General features: G+C 32.1%; 1 protein-coding gene across 2 annotated transcripts in view; it reads right to left on the bottom strand.

The window, feature by feature from the left end:
- Prosap (SH3 and multiple ankyrin repeat domains prosap) overlaps positions 1–17,615 on the bottom strand; it is a 271,691-nt gene extending 254,076 nt beyond the window's left edge. The window contains exons 1-2 of one of the 2 annotated variants that reach the window (XM_074181512.1): positions 17,241–17,615; positions 2,927–2,951 (exon numbers count right to left, since the gene is read on the bottom strand). The gene's annotated coding sequence lies outside the window, so the exon portion shown is untranslated. The remainder of the gene's footprint in view (positions 1–2,926; positions 2,952–17,240) is intronic. The other variant, XM_074181511.1, reaches the window with a different exon arrangement.
- Positions 17,616–17,827: the final 212 nt, after the last annotated feature.

Here is a 17,827-nt window from a genome sequence, read left to right as displayed (position 1 = left end):
TGGAATATGCCAATTGGTTCATGGATAGGCAAAGAGAGGATATGACTTTTATTAATCGAGTTTTATTCTCTGATGAAGCAGGTTTCAGTAGAGATGGAGTTATCAACTCTCATAATCTCCATATATGGGCCGAAGAAAATCCCCATGGGATATTGCAAACCAAACACCAACGGAAATTCAACGTGAATGTTTGGGCTGGTATCATAGGAAACCATCTTATAGGACCGATTGAATGGAGAACGTTATTTGGAGTTCATTCAGAACGATTTGAATGGACTTTTGGAACATGTTCCATTGCAAACCCGAAGAGATATGTGGTTTATGCATGATGGCGCTCCTCCTCATTTTAGTTTGATTGTGTGTGACCATCTGAACCATATTTTCCACAATAGATGGATTGGTAGAGGTGGGCCATATTCATGGCCATCACGGTATCCGGATTTAAATCCATAGGATTTCTTTCTGTGGGGGCATCTAAAAAGCCTTGTTTACGCTACACCTATTCACACAAGAGATGCATTGTTGAATAGAATAACATTACATTGTGAAGCCATACGAAACGACCCTGGAATGCTATTTCAAGTACAGAGAGGGTGTCTTCGCAGACTAAGAAAATGTATAGAGAGAGAAGGTGGTCATATCGAGCAGTTTCTGTAGCGGATTTTTCATTTCTGTTTGCTCTTGAGGCTCTTGAGTTTCGTTAGTTAAACGTGTTTGCATTATAAAAATTCGTTATGAACATTTTACCTATCATTTCCATTTTCCTCAAAAACTAATATTTTCGAATAATGGTAGACATCTCAGGATAAATGTTGTTGAATTAACGTTATCATTATTATTTCTGCTTTGATAATTATTCATTTCAAATAATGGTGGACGAGCGGGTTTGATGTCGTCGAGTAAAACTACATTTTTATCAAGACTCGTTGCTCCGATTGACTTTCCACACGAGTACTTTTATTCATAAAATTGTCCAAGTAACCTTAATTTGTTGAAAAATATTGAGAAATATCTGTCATTTCAAAGTTTTGGGGTGTGGACCATCGGGGGTAGTCCGTTCCTGACTTTGTAGCAAAACAACTGACTCCTGCATGAAAGCTCATCAAACTAATTCATTTGTTTAGTCAATTACCAAAATTTGGATAATTTTGAATATTCACTTGAAAAGTTATCAAAGAAAAACATTTTTCATTTTGTAACTTCGAGGGCCCGTTACTTGGTAACGAAGGATTTTAGGAAAAAAAGTTATATGAAGTACTGGTGATATTTTGACCCCATCTATACATTCCCGAGAGGAAAAGAAGAAGTCCAGGGAGCGGTATTGGAGCGTTTGAATTGCGAAAAACGACCGCATATTGCAAAGAAAAAAAAGGTTGTTTTATCTAGGCAACGCACCGTGTCAAAAGTCAATCAAAACAATGGCAAAACTACATAAATTGAACTTAGAGTTGTTCCCACAACCACCGTATTCGCCAGATTTGGCTCTCAGCGACTTCTGACTGTTCGCAGACCTCAAATTAATGCTCACCGGTAAGAAATTTCGCTCAAATGAAGAGATTATTACTGAAACTGAGGCCTCTTTTGGGGCAAAAGATAAATTGTTCGTGGTATTAAAATTTTAGAGGGGCGCTAGAATAATTGTGTGACTTTGGGAGATAACGTTAATGAATAAATTCAATTTTGAACAAAAAACAATGCGTTTTCTTTCTCATGCCCGGGACTCTTCAGCCCTGGTGTTACAATGGTTCATTTTTCATTTCTTATCCACCCCTTAATTATAGATAGTATCGATGTGATACATTAAAAACATCCAACAGCTTACCCCGTTACTCTCTCATTGTAGTATCACAAAATAAACCTCTTTTATTTTCATAAAAATTATTTTGATGGATCGTAAAAGGCCCCTAAACTCAATCCAACCCTTTGGGTTGCCGCGACCAGATGACATTCATCCAGTATTGCTGCAAAAAAACCCAAGCTTATACTTGAAAAACTGAGTGTAATCCTCAGAGCAAATTTGGCTACGGAATATATATTCATCATTCCGAAACCTGGGAAAATCTTGCAGAACTCGGCGGAGGTATTGAAACCAATTAATATTTGCATTAAAAACTAATTGACAGACATATCAGTGGCGTAGCACTAGGCCTCTCAGACCAATGCATTGAAACCAATATGTGGTAGGTCAATCGAAAGGGCAAATATAATAATATATTGGTGGACTGTATAGAGGAAGCCCTGGATATCGTATTACGATTATAGACGGATGAAGAAATACCAAGAGGTCCGAAACAGATATTAGGATCTTCAAAATATCGAGATGAAGAGCTACACCTATTGAGGGAGGTCAAATATCTGTGAGTGATAACAGATCCCAGGCTGATCTAAAACCAATAACTGGAAATAGTAAAAATAAATGCAGAGGCTGGTCAGACGTACTCACGGAAAGGAAGCTGGAACCAGGTAAAATGTATTGGTTCTACACCTAGGTGGTAAAACATAGGAATCTATGTACTCATAGTCAACGATGAATCAAGCGACAACTAGAACTTAAAAAAAATCTGTTTTTCCGTTAATCAGCTGTAACTAGTAACTAGTAGCGAAATAAGCAAAATGGACGACTGGTACATTTGGGAATCGATTGAACAATTGAAACCATGCCAACAGCTGCATTGGAGACAATCTTGATACTTTTCCCTTTATATATATTCAGTCAAATTCGTCAAGTTTTATGGAATCGGGCAAAACGGAAATCTTAGAATATGTGAAGGAACCAACATCACACAGGTTTTCGAACCACATAACACCGTGGTATATAAACAGGTCGAAAACCGAACATGAGACGGGAGCTGGAATTCACTGTAACGGAGGATAACTTCATTTCACTTACCCGCGCTTGGCTCTGAAAAATTGAAACTGTACTCACTGGACACTATCAATTGAGAGGATACCTGAAATAAATAAGGTTGTGATGGAGATCATAGCTGAAAGAAACAAAGAAACAGTACAGAGGCAACACGTCATATTTCATGCTAATATGAGGCACTGGATCACAGGAGGCAAATAATTCATGTAAAACCCAAATTTTGTCCAGGAGAATATTACAAACATTCAGCAAGGCACCAGTACAAATTAGTACAGGAAACAAAATTGTTTCAATAGGTATCATGAAGAAGATATGGAGAATAAGCAATAGACGGCCTCAAGTAGTAGGGAAAGAATCAACTAAAATGAACATGATGATCAAGAAGACCATCACATTCTCCTTGTTGAAATCATTATATCAAATCTTCAAAACGTAATGAATAGGTAAGTAGGCAATAATACATGTATTTAGGTATTTTGTTGTAATTTATGAAGCCCAGAACACCAATGCATTATTAAAAAAGTATTGTCACTTTTCACAATTTGAAAAAAAATTGTTATGGAGAACTTTATACAGATGTAGAAAGCGCAAACTTCCTGTTCACCCCGATAAACTACTGCGTGAATTCAATATATAAGGTATGATAAAAAATAAGGTGAATTTTCATTTTTCTCAAAAAATAATTACTTATTCATCAATTTCTATTTTGTCCCCTTCGAAGTGGGCCTCTCAGATACAATACATTTCTGCCAGCATTTTTTTCAATTTTCGAAGCAATTCGGATATGCACTTTTTGTTATGTCCTTGAGCACTCTTAGCGACTCCGTGTTTATCTCCTAAATCAAGAAAAAATCAAAGGGTGCATGATTACGGTGTTGCTTTTGGCTAACAAACGTTTTCTTCGTATTGCTTCTCGCAAGCGATGCATAACTTATTGACCGTGGCAAGAACTCCTGATGCACTTCGCCACGCTAATCGAAGAAAACTGACCAAAACCTTGACGTTTGATGGAACTTGGCGTGTGTACCTTCAAACGAACTTTGAAGGAATATCTGACTGAAAATCCCCTATATTCACTTGATGAATTTTACAATGTTTATAAAGTGTACCGTATGAATTGAAGGGGTTATATTTTTAGAAGTGAATAATTTTTGGGAAAGAAAAAAAAAGTGGTAACTTTCAGACACAAACTGAAAGAAAGTCCTCCTGAAACAGCTACTTCTATATAAACATTGAATTACACGAAAGAAAAAAATTCTTTCGAAACAAATACTTCTATATGAACACTGAATTATACAGAAGATACTTTTCTCTACTCAGTTTGTATTTCAAACATTCGTTGTGAAATAAAAATCAGTTCTACTTTGAATGAATGGTAACAAATTGCATTTACATCGTCACTGGTAGACATCGATGTTTCGCCGTAAGACTAAGGCTCTTCAGTACCAAATTGGATGATATTATAAAAAATACACACAATTCATTCATAAATTACGATTTTTAATGTCACGGAATAAGCTTGATCTGCTTATGTCATCGTACCTAATGACATTTATTCACCTATTTGTAACGTATGAGTTGTATATGCATACTTTCTTCTATTTTTGTAACAGCCACAAATGAACGTACTCTAAGTGATGATATATATTTTTACATTTTTGATATATATTTTTACATTTTACTTGTAATTTTGATGTGATTTTGAGTATTCACTTATTTATTTATATGTGTGTTTTTAAATTGTAATTTTGTATTTGACGTTGCTGATGTTTCATAGGAAACACATGGCAATGAATATATTATTATTATTTCGATGTCATAACCATTTACCTATGGTTCGTCACCAGTCACCAAATCTGGATGGCCGTTGACGTCATTCAACAATTTCTGAGCGATGGTCATGCGTCGTTTTTTTTGTCAAAATTTCGCAATTTTGGGACGAACTTCATTGCCACACGCTTCATGTCTAGAATGTACAAAAAAATTGCATGGCACGAGCCAATCGATATCCTCAGCATCCACTTTCTCAACATTTTCATCCGTTGTTGATGTGCTAAGGAGTCCAAGACGAGCGTTGTTATTCGCGTCTTCTCGACCTTCTCTGAAAAGTTGTACCACTTGTAAACATTTTTATGACTCGTATGCCACTGTCAACATTTCAGGTTTTTTTGAGCAGCTAATTCCATCTTCTACAACAATTCTTTGATCCATTTTTTTTTGATAGCAGAAAATCGCCGAACACGCGAAACACTTCTAACTTTTATGCCTCTCAACAACAAACTAAACATGCTTAACAGCTGAAATAGTGAACATATGTTCGAGACGACTGTACCTACATGAAGAAATTTTAAAAAACGTGAATCGAATTTACGTACCTTACTTTTTAAAGAGGCCTCGTATTTTTCACAAAGACAAAAGCTCAGTTTATCTGTACCTATTGATGTCTCATATATTTTTCATACGAAAAATTGTCAGACAGTAGTTTTTTTTGAAAAATATATTGAATTCACGTAACTTATCGGGGTGAACTAGAAGTTGCCCGTTCTACACCAGCATTGATTCCGGGTTTCCAAATTGTAGAAGGTGAAAATCGCCTAAAGTTTATTACAGAAATCATCGCAATACATTTTCAATATGGCATTTCCTGCCATCAAAGTCATTTTTCCAATACGGATCTGGATCTTTCACAAAGAATAACTTCTAAGCGATTATTTTGTGTATCTTCGAACTTCTTATTCACTTGTGAAAATTTAATTTCTACAGTAGAGGCTACATGGTGTCTTTTTTAAACAGGAAAGAATCAAATTCAAGGTTATGAACGCTCGAATGATCCCGCAATTACATAATGTAATTCAAGTACATGGTGTAATTCCAACAAGACGAAAAAGAAGTCCAATCATCTATGGAGCACTTACAACTCGCGTGTGTGGTTTATTATAATCTCGTCTCTCGAGTGTTTCTTTTGTCCTTAGTAGCCTGAAACGGTCCATTCCATTCATCTTCACAAAAAATCAACCTTCCGAAAACCGATTAGTGGGCATTCCCAATTCGACAACAATAGCCGTCTGGGCAGTCAAATTATTAAAACTCTCGCGTGTTGGAGAATTACATTTTTTCACTTCTAACAGGTAGCGAATCATATGATTTATTGCTTCCAATCGAAAACAAAGAGTAGATACGACAGTTACTCATCGTGAAATATCTCATATATTTGATAATAACAATTAGTCTAATCAACAAGTTCAAAAACATGAAAAATAGAGATAAAGGTCCTAAAAATATGAGCGATAGTTCATTCGATTCGGAATCACCTCTAGACAAATGTTTTTGAAGGATTTTGGTGCAGGTAAAAAATTGCAATTGTTATTAACAAAATAAGATTTGAAAAAAATGGTATTTAGTTTTTCGTTAATAACTAAAAAAATATTATCAAAAGAAATTTTTTTTTCATAAAATGTCATTTTAAAAATTTGAATAAATTCTAGTATCTTCTTAACACTTGAATGAATCGAGTTCCGTAGAAAAAAGTTTTATCACCATTTTTCAAAAAGTTATTCAATTGTTAACCAACAAATTTTTTCCCAATCTCCGTTGGCATAAATAATGGGATAAGATGTATAAATAATTGGCCTATAAATTTTAAAATTCGTGGAGCCCTTTTGATATATATACTTCATACGATCCTACGATGAAAGTTCATAAAAATTCATCAATTTGTTAATTATGATTTTTTATAACTATTGCAAAATGAAATAACTAAAAATTGTTGAAAAAAATTTTTTTTCCAATTGATATTCAGCTATGTCTGTTTTCACATTAAACAATGGCAGTGATTAACATATGATATGAATTTTTTACGTGATTTGTTTATTTAATTGTTTTGAACAAATAGAGAAATTCAATATTTTTCAAAAATTTTTTTTGCTATTTTGTTGTCTAGAGATAATTATGATTTGAAAAAAAAATTTTCCTAATTTTAATTTTCAATTGTTTAAAATCGATTTTTTTATATTTCGATTGTTTCATTTATTAATCATAATTTACAATTTTGAATTATTTGATTGTTTATTAGTTTAACAATTTGTCATAAACAAATATTGAACAACGTTATATTTTTTTTCTGAAGCAGAAAAAATTATGAAAACAGCTATGTATAAAAAAGTATCATAAATTGTTTTCTTCATTTATTATAATACTTTCTAATATCATACGATACGGTAACAGAACGTTGGTCAATATTTGTTTACAACAAATTGTTAAACTAATAAACAATTAAATTATAAACAAAAAAAATTTTTTGCCAACCTATTTAAAAGTGTAAATTATGATTTTCAAAAGCAAAATTATTTTTTAACTAATTATTTAAGCAATCGAAATATAAAAAAATCGATTTTAAACAATTAAAAATTAAAATTAAGGAAAAATTTTTTTTAATCATCATTATCTCCAGACAGCAAAATAGCAAAAAAATATTTTTCAAAAATATTGAATTTCTTTATTTGTTTAAAACAATTTAATAAACAAATTACGTAAAAAATTCATATCCTAGATTAATAACTGCCATTGTTCAATGTGAAAACAGATATAGCTAAATATCAATTGGAAAAAAAATGTAATATTAATTTTTAGATATTTCATTTTGCAATAGTTATAAAAAAATCAAAATTAACACTTTAATACATTTTTATAAAATTTTTTGAGTTATTAACGAGTTATTAACGAAAAACTAAATACCATTTTTTAAATCTTATTTTGTTAATAACAATTGCAGTTTTTTACCTGCACCTTCATCTGATTTACACCGATGGACTTCTTACTGTGGGGACACCTGAAGTCGAAAGTGTACATTAAGCCTACAAATCTAGAAGACCATTTTATTGTATGGAACTAGGTGGAGGTCATTTTGAACAATGTATCCGTTGATTTTGTTTTTATTGATATTATTTGTTGTTCACTTCCTTATTAAAATGAACGACAGCGAATTTTTTTATTTTTTTTAAGTAAAACGTTTAATATTCAATTTCTCTATGACGAATGAACCAATTTCGAAAAAAATTACAGAGGTAATAGAAGGACAAAAGTACTTTCAAACGATGCCACACCCATGCCATTGAAAAAAATAAGGGGGTAGTTGCTAACCGTAGCGGGTGATGATTTTCATATCAGAACTAGTCCCCCTAGGAATAAAATTGACGTGTTCTTTGAAATTTTCAACTACATGTCCGTTTCTGACTTCTGATTTCTACTAAGTTTTTAATTCGTTACTACCGGTTTCGATTTGTTGAATCATTTTCAAGTAAAATGATGCATTTCGACAAACAATTCCTCAAATATATAATTATATAGTCAATGTGCTTTTGATACATGCAATAGGTATCTGAAATAACATAACACATGTTACCTGAATTATCAATGCCAATAAAAAACAAAAACTACTTAACTTTTAAAACATAACAAAATCACCAACTAATTATCCAAAATCCTACTTGTGGATTTTTCCAACTACCAATGGAACCTAAACTATTTGTCAAAATTCATAAATTCAAAAGGGGAGAGCTGCATAGTTTTGAATTTGAAAATTCTGACAAATAGTTTAGGATCCCTTGGTAGTTTGAGAAATCCACAAGTAGGTTTTTGGAGCCGTATTATTTATGGAATTTTCGAAATATATTCTTAGTTACTGAATAAATCTTCAAGTCATCTGCGAAAAGCGAATGAGGGCATGTGATTCGAGAAATCAGTATAGATGACAGCAACTTGTTCAGTTGAAACAAGATTACAAGAAATATATTTTGTTATACTCGCCAGGTTTGTTACGCTGAATCTTTTGGACATGAATCCATGCTGATTTGGTGTTATCATTCTAATATCGTTGCATTAATAATGCTTTCAACTAGTTTCAAATAATTTATAGCTCTTTGGGCAAATTCTCTCTAGAATTACAGTTTTGAACTTTGTTGTGGCAATCTTGGTGACAGTACGCCTGCAATTTATTTTCTACATGGTCGTATACTGAAGTATGTAAAAAAGCTGGATAATAATATTTTTATATAAATAAGGCAACAAAAATATAACAGAAAATTGACATTTTTATTTCATTTTCATTCAACTTTTGAATATAAATGTTTTTTTATATCAGTTTCGTTCTTTAGTTTATAGTTCATTAGTTTCCTAGTAGATTCAAAAAAATGGTTAAGTTTGTAGTTGTTTATGTACAATAATGATAAAAATGAAAAAAGCACTTGATTTGAATCGCAATGTGAATTTTATTATTTGAATCAGGCCAACCCTAAAATGTAGTATGAATAATAGCAAGAGATTTAAAAATTATGTACGGTATATTTCTTCTCAATAATATAAATGTGACATAGAACCACTGTTGAAAATTATATTACTTGGTGTTTCCCTGAGGGTTTATTTTCAATATATACCAACGATAGCAGAAAAAATTGAATTATCGGATTAAACAGTTTTTGAATGTTTTCATACTTTAGGTATATTGGAAACTTAGCAACATTGTTACTTTCAATGCCCGAAGAAAATACTTCCTACCGAACGTTTAATGCATATTATTGCAGTGCCTCGTATACATATATCATCCCGACTCCATCGTTATATTTCGACATAATCACCACGTAATCACCAGTCGCACGCCACAGTTAAATTAGTTTCATCGAAAGACAGCAAGTGAAACCCTTCGGGCTATTTATTATTTTCCAGTCATGAATTCCAACCCAACATTATTTGAGTCCGAATGCTGAAGGGCGTTCTTGTTGTAAACGATGCGCTGTTTCGAACAATCGAAAGAAACCTACCAATGATTTCGAGAACAGTTTTTAGTTTTAATATCAACATATGTTCACGAAAAGGATTTGAAGCTTTAATAACTTGAGGATAATATAATTGAAGGCAAATACTCGGGCAGTTACTTATAAAAAGAACAACCAAATTCAGAAGCAATGCTCGACAAGCAGACAAATGCGAGAAAAGTCTTTCACTAACATTTGTTTTCGCAGCTATAGAATCTTCACAATAACCTTCTGCAATTGTTGATGATCTCCAACCCCCATGCCTTTTTAACGTGGTTTATATCTGCTACAGAGTCCACTAAAAATGTAGGAGAACTTCTGCGGAAACAATGGCCAAAAAATGTTTGTGAGTTTGGTGGGTTTGAAAACTTTGCAATTTTTTTTAGCATTCTTCCAAATTTATCGATAGGAAGCCTTACCATCAGTGTATTAAAAAATATATGAACCAGCCTGATGGTCCACCCTCTTCATATTCTCTGTAAAAGCTCAAATGATCCATTACAATAAATGTGCGCAATTTTTTGTCTTTTTGTCAGGAAGTGTAATAAAAAATTATTTTCACAAATTTTCAATTTGATCTTTTTCTATTCGGCACTTCTCAAAAATTGAAAAATTGTGCAAAATTTTTCATTTTTTTTCATCGACATACAGAATCAATTCGTGAGAAATATTTTGATACTTCGATTAGAAATCTTTTGTAAACTTTTTCAATGAATTCCAATATATTCAGTTGAAATGCCTTATTTGAAAATTTATTTCAAAAATTCCGGAAAAGTAAAAGACCTCTCGGATTTTAACATATCTGGTCAAAAAGTTGATAATGTAGAGAACTGTATCTAATTCCACTGAAGAATAGGTAGATGATTGATTTTGAGTATCCAACTATTCTAGATGTTCAACCATATTTATCCAAAAGACTCTTGAGCGAATTGATATATATCATCAAATGCGATAGTGTTAACACTAGGAAAGATGTCGATGGCCTTAATAATTTATCATTTTGTTCATTCTTTTTCTTTCTGTCATTGATTAAAAACAGACACCACCGTATCAGATTCACTAATGAAGCCATTCGTTTGTTTCATGTCGTTCTGTGTTGATGTTTGGAAAATTTTTTTGTTACAATGTATCTAATATGTCCAATGGTTATCAAAATAGTAATATTTACACCAAGAAATTACTTTTCGGTGAGTAATTTAATTGAGAACTCATTATTTCTTGTAAAATTGAAACGATAATAATCGTATGAGTTTTGTAAGTGGTATGTTTATGAAAATTCATTATTACAGAGCCCTGAAGAAGAAGTCAATTAAATTCGAAACGTTGGCAAGAAAACAACTGTTTTTTTAAGAATGAATTGATCCTGTTACCCATGCCACCTTCCTTCACCTGGATCACTAAACTAGTTAACTGTAATTATAATTAGTCAGAACTACAAAGTAATTTTATTTTTGGACTTTTATTCATGACTAAAATTATTACTGAATGCCTACATAAAACTCATAAATCCAGTTATAATACATGAGTGGAATCCAGGGATATCAAAGAAAGTTTTGAAACCGAAGCTGAAATCTTAAAATACAATAGGGAATACAGAAATTCAACATGAAATCCGGAAATCCAACTGAAATCCAGTAGAAAATGTGTTGTGCAAATTTCATGAAAGTACACATTTTTTTCATATAAATATGGAAAAGCGAAATTCAAAAGCTTTTTCCCATATTATATCATAAATGATCCATGATCATTATGTTTTGAATGAACTATGATCGTTTATGAAACAAAGATTGTTTGTGAAATTGAAAGCACAAATACCAAAATTAACCAGTATGTGTTTATGATTCTAAAAAAATAATACCACAAATCAATAAACTGAAATGACTCACATATGATGGTGTGAAAGCTGTGAAAATTTTCCTTTCGATTATAATCGAAAAACGACTTTATGATTAATTCTAGAATGATCATAGGAAGATCAGTAAAATTAATTTAAAGTTTCGTTCGATAAGTAAATTTTCTACGACTCCGTCTTGATACAAAAACATGTGGGAATCTTCCAAAGAAAGAAAGGAAGTAATCAATTTTATTCCATAACGAATGTTTGGAATACAAACTGAGTAGAAAATAGTGTCTTTTGTATAATTCAGTGTTCACATAAAAGTATTGGTTTCGAATGATTTTTTTTCTTTCGTATAATTTAATGTTTATATAGAAGTAGCTGTTTCATTAGGGCTTTTTCTTCCAGTTTGTGTCTGAAAGTTACTTCTTTGCATGATCTACACATCCATGTATAGAGTTACTTATTTTAAAATTGATTACTTCCTTCCTTTCATTGGAAGATTCCTATATTTTTTTTGTATCAAGAAGAAGTAGTAGAAAGCCAAAAACTTTCTTTTCCAAAAATTAGTCACTCCTAAAAATATAACCTTTTCTATTCAAACAAAATTCCTCTTGGCTGGAATTTAATCAAATATGTGAATTAATGTCATTTCTATGTCATCGATGACATAAATAGATCAAACTTATTCCGTTACATTAAAAACCGTAATTCATTAATGAATTGTGTGTTTTTTCGTATAAAGTTATCCAATTTGGTACTGAAGAGCCTTGGGGCAAGTGTCTTACGGCGAAACATCGATGTCTACCAGTGAGGATGACAGTGTTCCATGTAAGTGCAATTTTTTACCATTCATTTATTGTAGAACTCCTGTGAATTATACCTGATTTCATTTCATAATGAATGTTTGGAATACAAACTGAGTAGAGAATTTTGGCTTCTGTATAATTCAGTATTTGTTTCGAAGTAGCTGTTTTAGGAGATCCTTTTCTTCCAGTTTGTGTCTGAAAGTTACTTCTTTGCATGAGCTACGCATCCATGTATGGAGTTACTTATTTTAAAATTGATTACTTCCTTCCTTTCTTTGAAAGATTCCCACTTTTTGTATGTATCAAAATGGAGCAGTAGAAAGCCAAAAACTTTCTTTCCAAAAAATCAGGCACTCCTTAAAATATAACCCCTTCTATGTAAATAAGTAAACTATTCCATAGCAAGTCTCCTTCACATGTGTAGCTGTGATTTTTTAGGAATTTCACATACCCTTGATATGAATTATTGACTAACCTTGTTCTGTCACCCTGTTACCTTTCTATCCATTTTTCTAGGTGATAAAGAATTTTCTTTTCGCTATAGGAATTTGTTAATTCTTTAATTTGAACGGAATTCGCAGAGCGAATGGAGAACAATTATTTCATGATTTATATAAAGTAATTTTGTTGATTACAAGTAATCGACGGAAAAATGTATTCACTATAACAAATACGTAGGTTAGAATGTCCCACTTCATGAAATATGAAACTGGAGTCACAAATTTCGAATGGTTAGACTTGTTTCAACTATGGAGTAAATGTTTTTACAGGACAAAATACAAGCACTACAGAAAAATACTCCAGCAGAGGTTTTGAACTCATTGGATTTGCCAGGCATTCCACCGCATAATTTACAACTGAAGATTGGATCGTTCCCTAAGTTGAAACCACAACGTCTCTGCAACGGTACGCGATTAGTCATTAAATAAATTATAAGAGACGTTGTCGAAACCAGTTCCGAGATGAAAATTTAATAATACCACGAATTCCTATTATACCTACAGATATGCCAATTCATTTTAAACATGTGCAATTTCCAATTAGATTGGCATTTGCAGTCCCAAGGCCAAACAATGTCCGTTTGCGGCTTGGATTAGAGCACACCATGTTTTCCACATGGACAAATGTACGTGGCATGCTCTCGAGTGGGCAAACCATCCAGTTTATTTGTGTTAGCTGAACATGGACTAACGAAAATTTTGTACACACTATGGATTTATATTATTTGTAAGTGTTATTGTTCTGATAGAAATAATTAATGTGACTAAACCCTTTGTCGGGAAAGCTAGTATTTTTATAACATTTTCAAAATATTCGTAACCTCAGGGAAATAATTCAAGATTTGGTGAAAATCGACCTATTCGAATATATTCCTGAAATATTTTTGAAATTTTTCTGAAAGTACTCTATAAAGACCGCCTCAAATGAGTCCATTAGGAGCTTCAAATACTAATCTGCTATCATTAGGATATTATGTTTCACTTTGTTACTTAAATACTAATAAGAGCCCTAGCTATGCTATATAACACCGTTGTCTGAACCCAATCTCATAACTACAATCAAACACTAATGGAATATTTCACTTCATTTCAACAATTAAGAATCTATTAACTCTCGCGTCATCGACAAAGCATTGTTTCGAACTAATCAATAACGGTTAGGCATAGTCTGATACATTAAACCCCAGTTATGTATATCTTTACTGGCTTGGTCACAAAGAAATAGAATTTTTTTTCGTAATCAAGATTTTTTTTCGTTATTATTATTGGGTGAGAAACATTTCTCAAAAAAAAATTTTTGCCAAAAGCTCTACAACACATTGATTGAAAAACCATTACAAAACTTTCAATCTTCTGAGAGAGGATGTTTTTCTCTGTTTCATGAAATAATAATAATAGTCGAGTAATATCTCGTTGAAAATGGCTATCCATTCCCTGTCCGTTCAGCGAGTATCGGATTTTTTCTTACCGAAACATTCAGATAGGCATAGCAACCTCACGCTACCAAACTCTTAAAAACTTATATTATTATATAGAAAATAGATTCATGAGTTACCGATAGGCATGCTATTCCTTTAAAACAATAATTGACTAATTGTGTTGAATACGTTTTGTTTGTAAAAAAATGTTTTCAAACATAGTGAGTACTTATATAAAATGAAAAATAACTTTGAACTGACATCCAATCCCGATATCAAATTCAAGAGTAAACTTCCCTCCGGATGAAAGTTTCAAAATATGAGCAGAATTGTTACACATTGAAATCAAAATCAATACAAAATCAATATATTTTAGTGCATTTCGATGTTATCATTCGTTATAGGCTGAAAATTGTCAAATTGTCACACGGTATAACAATACATATCGAAAACGAATACATGGAAATATCAACAACTCGAATAACAATAAATAAATAGTTGGTAGTGTTTATTACTCGACCTAATTCGCAATGGAAACGAATCCAATCGTTATTAATACACTTTATCAATTAATTATGACAATTATATTGTGCATGTACGATCTCGGATATGATCCAATTACTTTTATGTGGAAAATTATCTCAACTTTCTACATATTTTTCACAAGGCTATTACGAATTATTATTATAACATAGTTTGTTGAATCAACTCATCAACATTCACATCCTCATTTTTTATTTTTTTAAATTAAATTATGGGCATTTTGGAAAATTTAGTAGAACAATATACCCAGTAGTAAACCTCCATGCATCTACGTCGAAAGCAAAGAGAATATTTCAATTTATTCAGTAGTTATTTTTATAAATATATCAACAAAATGACTGAGTTTCATCCATTTCGAAAGAAAATAACAAGTAGAAATTTCGTTTATTAAGCTCGCGGTTTATTTTTCTAGGACAACTACCTACAATAAATGTTGATAATTAATATTAAAAAAACGTTTCAAAGTTATCATATTTGAACATATTTAACAGTTTCAGTTTCATTAATAAATCTTGAACTTTCGTCATTTCCCTACAATTGAGAAAATTCCAAAAGAATTTAAAAATATGGGAAGCTCCTGAAGAAAGAAGAAAGCAATTAAGTTCAAAACAAACTAGTAAACAAATATGTGTAAATTATGTGCAAAAGCTTCTTTAAAAACAAAATTTTCTTATGAAAGTATTTGTTTCGAAAGAAATGTTTCTTTCGTTTATTTGAAAACTATTGTAGTACATGATCAACACATATTTGTTAAAATTTTGATCTTTGTAAGGTTTTAGTTGATTTTTTTTACAGTTTTTCATTAGTGCAAATCCAGTCCTTCGGTATTCTGTTTCAGTATTTTTTCAAATGTGAAAATGGAACATAAGTGCAGGTAATTTAATTCGTTAGAAACTCAGGTAAAATATCAGCTACTTAAAATTCAGGTACTTCGTTTACAGGTACTTTGATTTCAGGTACTCCATAAACTATATATATATTTAGTATTGAATGTGTAGAATTAGTTGAAAGACACGCCAGATGAAGCCATTGTATGGCGAAACACGTGTTGCGTTTTTGTAAAACAATTTAGTGAAAATCTCACAATAAAGTGTTTTTGGAATACGTCAGTATTTCCGTATAATAATAATGTTGTTCTATGATTTCTATCATTTCTCTCAGTCATTTTTTATTTATTTCGATATTCAATTATAATATACCTCTCGAGATCTGCACAATTTCTGTTCTGTCCCTTCACAATGTTTGAACGTTCATTGCGTTGTCAAAATAACTGCAATTTTAGGGACCAATTAGCTATGATAATAATACTTTCATAAAGAAATACGTCCATGTACCAGCAACCCTGTATATAAATTAGTAAATAATCGTTTTTCTGGCTGGCGATAGTTTTAAAAACATGTTTAGTTAGACTTCTTATTACTAATCTGAATTCAAATCAAGGCATTCCGGTCTACTTTTGGAGATATTGTCTCTTAAACATATTTTAAAAGTGGAAACTGTTAGAAAATCGATGAATTCACTTCTGGTAATAGACATTTCTGAATTGATGCCATACTTTTTGCTATCACATACTACGCATTCATATTCGCCATTTCATGTTCAATACGATATCACCGTTTCACTAGAGTTGGCTAAACCACGAAAAAACTAAGTCAAGAAATGAAAATCAAATAGCCAATTTTCAGACATTTTACTTAGCTTCACCCTACAAGACACACATTTATATCAAATATTTTCGATAGCCATATAAATTTGACATCACTTTCATTTCTAGTTAAATTTTGTTAAACTGTCATCAGAACCAACGTAATAGTCCCTTGTAATAGTGTCATTTGGTTTCATAAACATGTGTAGTTATAACAGAATGCAGTTGAATGAAAAAGATACAAATTTGAGTGAATTAAACTCGGAGTTAAATGTTTTGTAAGTTCTTATGTATGTTTTGTGACAGAAGATTGAGTCCGCAGCATGGGATCGTGTAAAGAAGCTGTCATTTCATCATTTTTATTGCTGAAACTGAGTTCTTGAAATAGTTGATTTTTCGATTTTTGGGTGGTCGTATCTCCAAAAGTAGAGCGGGTCGCCAAATTTTAACTTCTGATAGATACGTGATCAGCGGACCAAAACAATCACAAAATATGCGAATCTAATTAAAAAAAAATCAAAAACTAGCGCCAGCCGGAAAACGAACATTTATCTACCTAAAAGTTCCAATTCCACCACATTTACGTCTCACCAATATCTCGCAATGTTATTATGAAACTGAAATTGGAAAAGTACCTACTTATCTACAAAAAATAAATAATAAAACAGATATCGAAGATAAATTCGCCGTATTTTCAAAATACAAACTGATTTGTTTTACACAATTCCGAAGTTAGAAACGTTATTTGGCGTTTAAGCATCAGCCAAGTTAACGCTGTCAATTGTAGAAATAAATTCAATAGCAAAAACTTACTGAAAAAGTTCGAGTTATCTTCAACACCTGACACTTCCACGCTATAGTGGTAAATCCTTTCCACCTGCTACAAAAAGAACACTATCCGATATAGCAAGTCAAAATCCAAACTTTGCACTCCCGGTCACTCCAACACCCAAGAAGTAATATCACGTAACGCTAGCTATTAAAACCCAATCCACTTTTGACGATCGGTTGTTCGGCTACAAGAGAGTAACACAGACCTCTCGCACACGAGTCTCCAGCGCCTACTAACTGTTAAAGTCTGTAACCAATTCTTTCTCTCCCATACACTATCACTTTTTTTGAATGTCCCGCAATGATTAATGTGGTGTACTCGAGCCAAACCACAGTCTTTCGGCGTGCATACTATACAATAATTTTAATATAAGAAACGGGCAGTGGCGGGCAGCGCCTTTATGGGTTTTTGCCACCCGTCAGTTTTTGTTCACATTTTTTGTTGTTGGATGGGTACATATGAAACTCGAGTGGAAACTGTCAGTGATAGATTGGTGGTGATTCGTGAGGAGGTTGAATAATATTAATAATAATGATCCACAATTACTTCCAGAATAGTAGTACACTTA

This window comes from Leptinotarsa decemlineata, unplaced genomic scaffold (genome assembly GCF_025532065.1).
Source record: "Leptinotarsa decemlineata unplaced genomic scaffold, Ldec_3_MD MMD2_tig00026314_RagTag_RagTag, whole genome shotgun sequence".
Lineage (NCBI taxonomy): Eukaryota > Metazoa > Arthropoda > Insecta > Coleoptera > Chrysomelidae > Leptinotarsa > Leptinotarsa decemlineata.
The sequence above is the reverse complement of the archived record's forward strand: the minus strand, read 5'-3'. Positions and strand labels throughout refer to the sequence as shown.